At 40.6% G+C, this 8,643-nt stretch overlaps 1 pseudogene; it reads right to left on the bottom strand.

Moving 5' to 3' along the window:
- Window positions 1-4,910: 4,910 nt before the first annotated feature.
- LOC126471052 (uncharacterized) lies at window positions 4,911-7,505 on the bottom strand (annotated as a pseudogene).
- Between the last annotated feature and the right edge of the window lie 1,138 nt (window positions 7,506-8,643).

Below are 8,643 nucleotides of genomic sequence, written 5' to 3'. Positions count from 1 at the left end.
CCTCTCACCCGCATTCGACACTGTAAATCACAAACTGCTGCTCACTAAAATATACGCTATGACTAATGATTTCGGGCTGATACAAATTATATCAACTCTTCTCAGCAACAGACGGTTCATCGTAAACCTAGGAGGGAAGCGAAGCCGATGGCGTATCCAGAAAAATGGACTACCCCAAGGCAGTGCCCTCGCACCCACTCTTTTCAACATATATGTGAATGATCGACCAGTTGCACCAGGGACTAGGAGCTTTGCTTACGCGGATGATCTTGCAATAGCCGTGCAGGGTCGGAAATTTAACGACATAGAAATTAGCCTTACGAATGCCCTCAACGGTCTAACGCCATACTACGAAGCCAACTGCCTACGCCCGAACGCAGCAAAAACATTATCCTGCCTATTCCATCTTCGAAACCGAGACGCCAAACATACCCTAAACATCACGTGGAACAACTAACGGATTGCGTTCAGCAGCACTCCTTGTTATTTAGGCGTCACCCTTGATCGCACACTTACTTACAGACATCATGTAGACAAGGTCAGGGGCAAACTATCAACAAGAAACAACCTTCTGAGTAAGCTCATCTCCACAAAATGGGGTGCCGACCCACATACTTTACGTACGTCGGCACTTGCACTCTGCTACGCGGTTGCTGAATACGCTGCCCCAGTTTGGGAAAGATCACCGCATGCGAAACGAGTGGATCCTCTGCTGAACGATGCCTGTCGCGTAATCACGGGATGCCTAACACCCACCCCGGTCAGCCAACTTTATTTGCTTAGTGGCATAGCTCCACCCAACATCAGACGAGCTATAGCAAGCGAAGCAGAGCGCCTCAAGCAGCTGCGCGACCAGCGCCATCCTCTCTTCGGACAAAACCCTCCACACACACGTCTAAAATCAAGACGGAGTTTCCTCACCTCAGTTCAACCGATCGAAAGCTCAAAACAAAAGGCCAGGTTGTCAAAATGGAAAGCAACACTGCCTACGGGAGACCAGGCACCTCTAATCTCACCCAACGAACAATTGGCGTCTGGAAATGAACTAAAATGGCCATTATGGAGAACCCTCAACCGCCTACGAACTGGGGTGGGCAGATGCAACGTAAACATGTGTAAATGGGGGTACCGAGACGGGACGGACACGTGCCAGTGCGGACAGACCCAAACAATGGACCACCTCCTGGAATGCAGCAACATGGGGGAAGTGTGCAGGAAAGAAGATCTGGCAAACGCTACGGCAGTGGCAGTTAAATGCGCTGAATTTTGGCGCGACGTGATATGATATATATACTATGTTTGTCTTTATATTGTAATGTGACTTCACATTTTGGGTTTGTTTTACTTATACTTATGTTTTTGTATTTGTATTTGTGTGTATATGTAATATGTGGGTTGTCTATGGCTTGGACACGATTAAATAAATAAATAATAAATTGGCTAAGTTGTTAACACGTATTTGTATTGACTATTGTGTTTTAACATAACATATACATTATTGCATATTAGTACTTTTCACATGAAATAGGGAATTAATTGTGTTTAACAAAAGCGAGATGAAAAATTAACATTAATATGGCCGAAATTTACCATATCAAAAAATATCGTCATAAAACAGAAGAAACGAAATTGGAACTTTAATTGGCTTGGTTATATTTTATACTTGTCAACGGATAACACTGAATAGTGTTTGTTTCTTCTTGCAATGAGAGCAGGTCCGCCATATGACGGGTTCGTGCTCAAAAGGTTAAAATTAGGTGGACACCTGTTTCGTGGTACTCATAGTCTGAAGCCCTGAAATTTTTTATGAAACAAAAGGTCATCAAAGAATTATTTAACATCACAACTGCATCCTAGTTCTCCGAATACTTCTTCCCATATATGCACGCAGTAAAGTAATCACACTCCACGATCGTTGTCTGTTACTACGAGTAAATATACTTCGTCACCTTCAGATCCAGCAGGATACTATCAACAACGTGTAACAATACTTTTTCTTGGAAAGCAGTACTTCGGCATAGGCGCTGCAAAAAACAACTGAAAAGGCAGTATAGACTAAAACGCTACTTCGTCACTGCTTTCACATTTCGGTGAGTGAAATTACTGACATTAAGAACTAAATAGCCAGATTGGAAAAGCTTCAGTTCTGTAAAACATACCTGCATGTAACAAGTACTTACTCTTCATTTCCTACATGTCCCGCGTACCGCCTCCAGCATTCTTTAGTAGTTCATTAAAGTCTTCCACAGACATTTTAATACAGTTGAAAAAATTCTGTTGATGCTTGCAAAGTTCACTCACGAAAAGCGAACACAAACATTTTCGTAGAGCCGGACTGTCACAAAGTATGCACCCAATATATTTCTTTCTTTTTGTCTACGGCGAAAGCCGCCGAATTCCTACTGTAGCCATCGCGAAACTGAGGTACGACTTATCGACTGTCGGTCACACAGATAGCAGCTGTCTTGATTGTAGTGACTGCCGCTGGTTGCGGGAAGAAGTGCGTCTGTATCGGAAGTGCTGCCTCGCGGAAGGAGCGTCTGCTATAGTGAACACTTAGAGACACTTCAGAACGCACCTCGCTGCTCTTCCCTCCGACGATTGGTGGAGAGACTGGAAGTTGACCCTGAACGTAAATAAATGTAACATATTACACATAACTAGATGGAGATATTCATTACTTTTCGATTACACAATTGGCAAATAACCACTGGAAACAGCAAATACCGTAAAATACCTGGTAGTAATCAGCCGGTGCTACATCAAGCGGAATGAACTCATAAAACTAGTCCTGGAAAAAGAGATACCAGGCTGATATTTGTCGAAAAAATGGCAAGGAAATGTACTGGTGTGCAAAACTTAGGGACAGAAGTAACTTTTGCGTAAAGGTGCGTCCACACTATCCGTGTGGCTCGTGTACTAGTGAGACTTGCGAGCCTTACGAGTAATGTGGACGGAGGTTGGCTCCGAGGGCTCGCCGCGAAACAGGCTTGCGAGCCGCCCGAGCTTATGGCTTGACTGGCTCCGTCTGTTGTCGGTACATCAAAGGGATGCATGGTGAGCTGCGCGAGTGGTGTGGATGGAAACAAAGCACTTACCAGTTGGCTCGCTGCACTCGTACAGTTTGGTCTTGGTATTACTCTTTTTCTGTGTTGAGGACATCAGTTTTGCTTTTCAAATGGAGTGGACCGACGAATTTGTCATTAAATTCATAAATACTTATGAACAATACCCTGTGCTGTGGGATGCAACAAACTCCCAATATAAAATAAAATTAAAAGAAGCGAAGTGTAGGATTCCATCGCGACAGAACTCGGTGTGAATGTGGCCGAATTAAAGAAAAAAAAAAAAAAAGACCGGCTTATTAGCCACTTACCTGGGAAGTCTGGCGCTGGGGTTGAGGAAGTGAACGCTCCAAACTGGTTTGCTTTCAGAGCATTTGAATTTCTGCATTGCAAATATCGGCTGCGGAAGACAATCAACACAGATGTAAGTAAAATATATTTATTTTTGGAAATGTATAAACAAACTATTAACAAACTTAATGGGGTTCAGTCCCTTTTTGGTTCTGTCTCCACAGCTAACTAACTTTTTATATTTCTCAGCTTACATTTTGGTCCCTGATCATTTGTTAATTTTAAATTTTTTGGTGTTATTCCCTTATATGCCATTAATCATATCATTTCTTAAGATATTTTTTCATATTTATTTTAGCTTACTACCATTTCTATTAGGAATGTACCTAGTAATTGCTTATAGTTTTCAAATTAAAAAATTAAAAAAGTTCTAATTGTGATAAAATTATAAGGTTTTCGGCAAAATGAGTTCTGAACACCACAGAGGTAAAAGGAGGAAATGGAGTAACAATATTGGTATACATAGTGGGGCAACGCTGGGTACTCAGCTAGTAATAAATAAATAATAACGAATAACATTTATTTTTCTAACACAGTATACTGAAGCACATGCAGAGCACCTTCAGATAGCGCTGCTACGCTGCGCAGCGGTTCTTCTATATATGATCCAGGTTCCATCTAGCGATGTTGCTTGGCCTTGACCCATTAAGGTGCGTCCACACTACCCGTGCTCGCCAGACTTGTGCTCGTCATACTCGTTTGTCAGGAGACTTGTCAAACTTGTCTGACTTGCGCTCGTGCTGCTTCTGTCTTCGTCCACACTACTCCAGTTGCTTGCCAGGCTTTGGATCGTGAGGATCCCCACTGTACTTTCAGTCGTGATCAGTGCCAGTTTCCTAATTTAAAAATGGACGAAGTGGTTATAGCAAGTGCCAGCTGCCTTGTTATGCGCCTTTTAGCTGAGGAAGAGGATAGAAGAAGACGCTACAAAGTTCCAAGAAAACGCAGGTGGTGGATGACAACAGTTTTCAGAAGCAGAAAAAGATATAGTGGGAGTGATTTAATGGCTGACTTGGATGTTGAAAACACACATTTCAAGACATTTTGCCGTATGTCCGCATCAGATTTTGAATATCTGATAAATTTGGTAGGACCGAAGATATCAAAGACTGACAGCAAATATCGGAAAGCTATACCAGTTGCTGAGCAGTTGGCACTTACGCTCAGATATCTAGCAACTGGCGATTCCTACACCAGCCTCAGTTTTTTATTTAAAGTCTCCAAGCAAGTGATATCAAACATTGTTCCTGAAGTATGTGCAGCTCTTACTGGCAGCTTGAAGGAGTTTGTAAAGTTAAGTTAATAAGTTATACAAATTTTGTTATTAATGCACTTTTATCCAGCAGGTAATAAGCAAAAGAAATAAAAACATTTAGATTTAAAGAATGAGAACAATTAAAAGCCAAAGATTATTACTTTTAATTATTATAAATCAAGCATATCCAGAAAATGTGGAGAGACTTGTCCAGTGTTGTCAGAAGTAGAAGTAGATGTCTATTGGAAGTTGCTTTGCATCTGCTCATGGGCATGGACTTGTTGAGTTGAAGGAATCGGTAAATGCGACGAGCAACTGTAGTCGCTGTTGGTTGAACTTGGTCTAGAATGTTCGAAACAGCCGCTTTCTGCTCTGAAAATCGTGTCGGAAAATTCTTTTTTAACAAAAGCACATGTTCTGTTGTCCATGGGCCGTAGAACGTTCGCTATGTACTCTCCATAGGCATCAAACTCGTCTCTAATTTTAGATAAAGCCGTTTTTAGTGCATTATATGCCTCTCCTATACATGGATCTTCGACCCTTTTTTCTCTGATTTTTTTTTTTTTTTTTTTGAGGTGAGGCAAATACATTTCTGCGTTTGTTTGGTGTGGGTGGTAGTTTGTTGTCTTGCGTTTTTTGATGATCGACATCTTGACAACTAATTTCTTCGCAAGTGCTCGCTGTAACCTTCGTTTGCATCCATGCCCGCAATCCTCTGTTCTTCCAAATCCTCCTTAAATTCCTCCTAAAACAAAGCGACGACAAAAGATTGATATAAACAATAGCAAAGCAAGCAAAATAAAAAATAAAAGAATGGATGTAGGAATAGGGATATACACGATAATAATCGTAAAAACTTGGGAAAAATGTCAAGTTGATAAGAGAAATTCAGAATATTTGTTATGATTACTACCTATTGTTACGCAAAATTATTGATTTTAATTATTATTAATGTTCATAATTATTAGAATGTCCATTATTTTCTATGCATTTAATAATTATTTATATTGTTAGGAATTATTAGTTTCTATTTACTTTTTTGCATATACCACAGACACAAAAAGAGTGGTTACTTGCAGCAGCGGAATATGAGAGAAAATGGAACTTTCTTCATTGCGTCGGTGCAATGGATGGCAAACATTGCGCAATCCAAAGCCCAGTTAATTCTGGAAGCGATTTTTTCAATTATAAGATGTTTTTCAGTACTGTTCTTTTCGGTCTAGTGGATGCTGACTATCGTTTTTTGTATGCTGATGTCGGCTGCCAAAGTCGAATTTCAGGTGGTGGTGTTTTTCGAAAAACAACATTTTTAAAAATATGAGTAATGGTACCATCGTTTTTCCGGATGATCGTACCCTCCCAGGTAGACAGAAAAAAGTATGCTATGTTATTGTCGCAGACCACGCGTTTCCCCTCAACAATCATATAATGAAGCTGTATAGTGGACAACAACCAGGAAGGTCATTGAAAAGAATTTTTAACTATAGACTTTCAAGCGCATGGCGGATTGTCGAAAATGCGTTCAGAATACTTTCTTCCGTATTCCAGATACTAAGAAAGCCTATATTACTAGAGCCTGAGAAAGCCCAAAGTGTTCTGATGACTTATATATACCTCCATAATTTCTTATGAAAAAGTTCTACTTCCAGACAAATTTATACCCCTTTAGGAGCAGTGGATCATGAGGAGAATGGGCATTTAAAGCGAGGAACTTGGAGAAATGTGACCACTCCTGCTACAACGTGTACACGATTAGCGAAAATTCCACGATGTTCAACGCAGACTGCCCAAGAATTCGTTGCTTATTTCATTTCCGAAGAGGGCAGATTGCCAGGGCAAGATGATTACCAATAACTTATTAAAGAATTTTCAGCAGCTAGCTACGTACGTACTAGTGACTGCCTGACTACACACATTTCAACTACCAATATATGTGAAGTTTTACCTTTATTAATTCCTATTTTATTATTGTTATTTCCTCAAATAACATAATATACAAATAAAATACATATAAATGTACTTGTGCTTCAATATACTGTGTTAGAAAAATAAATGTTATTCATTATTATTTATTTATTACTAGCTGAGTACCCAGCGTTGCCCCAGTATGTATTCCAATCCTGTTACTCCATTTCCTCCTTTTCCCTCTGTGATGTTCAGAACCCATTTTGCCATAAACCTTATAATTTTATCACAATTAGAACTTTTTAAATTTTTAAATTTGAAAACTATAAGCAATTACTAGGTATATTCCTAACAGAAATGGTAGTAAGCTAAAATAAATATGAAGAAATATCTTAAGAAATGATGTGATTAATGGTATATAAGGGAATAACACCAAAAAATTTAAAATTAACAAATGAGCAGGGACCAAATTATAAGCTGAGAAAGATAAAAAGTTAGGTAGCTGTGGAGACAGAACCAAAAAGGGACTGAACCCCATTAAGTTTGTTAATAGTTTGTTTATACACTTCCAAAAGTAAATATATTTTACTTACATCTGTGTTGATTGTCTTCCACAGCTGATATTTGCAGTGCAGAAATTCAAATGCTCTGAAAGCAAACCAGTTTGGAGCGTTCACTTCCTCAACCCCAGCGCCAGACTTCCTAGGCTCAGTCTTCTTCTGGCGAACTTTCCTGTAAGTGGCTAATAAGCTGGTCTTTTTTTTTTTTTTTTAATTCGGCCACATTCACACCGAGTTCTGTTGCGATGGAATCCTAAGCTTCGTTTCTTTTAATTTTATTTTATATTGGGAGTTTGTTGCATCCCACAGCACAGGGTATTGTTCATAAGTATTTATGAATTTAATGTCAAAATCGTCGGTGCACTCCATTTCAAAAGAAAAACAGATGTCCAAAACACAGAAAAAGAGTAATACCAAGACCAAACTATACGAGTGCAGCGAGCCAACTGGTAAGTGCTTTGTTTCCATCCACACCACTCGCGCAGCTCACCATGCATCCCTTTGATGTACCGACAACAGACGGAGCCAGTCAAGCCATAAGCTCGGGCGGCTCGCAAGCCTGTTTCGCGGCGAGCCCTCGGAGCCTACCTCCGTCCAAATTACTTGTAAGGCTCGCGAGTCTCACAAGTACACGAGCCACACGAGTAGTGTGGACGCACCTTTGAGGCGCCTTGTCACGGTCCGTGTGGCTCCCACTGTCGGAGTTTTGAGTCCTCCTTCGGGCATGGGTGTGTGTGTTATCCCTAGCATATGTTACTTTAAGGTAGATTAAGTAGTGTGTAAGCTTAGGTATCGATGACCTCAGCAGTTTGGTCCCATAGGATGTTACCACAAATTTCCAAATTTAGAAATAACTGCTGTAGTATAGTACAGAAAGTAACTGAAAGAAATACGCAGTGAGACGAACAGAACTAACACATTTATTAAAATACAATAATAACAATAAAGTCACCACGATTTATGATAGTCCACTGGACATAATAAAGGGCGAGACATGGTTGTTACTAGGGTGTGAGATAAACACAGACCTCAAAGGCATGCTGTGCAAGGTGCTCCCGTACTGGAAACATGTTTTATTGGGAGTTCTTGTAGTGGGAGTTCCATTCCTCCACCAGCACAGTTGACAACTGCTGAACGGTGATTTGGTTGCTGGTGCAGGTAGGCGTACTGCATTATGTGTCCACTCTGCATCCTACATGTACTCAATGGGATTTAAATCAGGGGGCAGGCCAGTCCTTTCGCTGAATATCCTCTAGTTCCAAGAACTCCTCCACCTACGCTGTTCGATGTGGTGGCGCACCGTCATCCATCAAAATGAAATCAGGGTGGGATGCACCACTGAGAAGACGCACAGGTGAAAGGAATACAGTGTCACAATAACGTTGGCCTGTGAGTGTACCATGTTCAAAAATTCGGAGGTCACTTTGCCCATACAACATTATGTCTCCCCACACCGTACCACCTAGACCACCAATTCGATGATGTTCGATAATGCTTCTGGGTGCAT

Source organism: Schistocerca serialis, chromosome 3, assembly GCF_023864345.2.
Source record: "Schistocerca serialis cubense isolate TAMUIC-IGC-003099 chromosome 3, iqSchSeri2.2, whole genome shotgun sequence".
NCBI classification, from domain to species: Eukaryota; Metazoa; Arthropoda; class Insecta; order Orthoptera; family Acrididae; genus Schistocerca; species Schistocerca serialis.
This window is presented reverse-complemented; position numbering and strand designations above follow the sequence as displayed.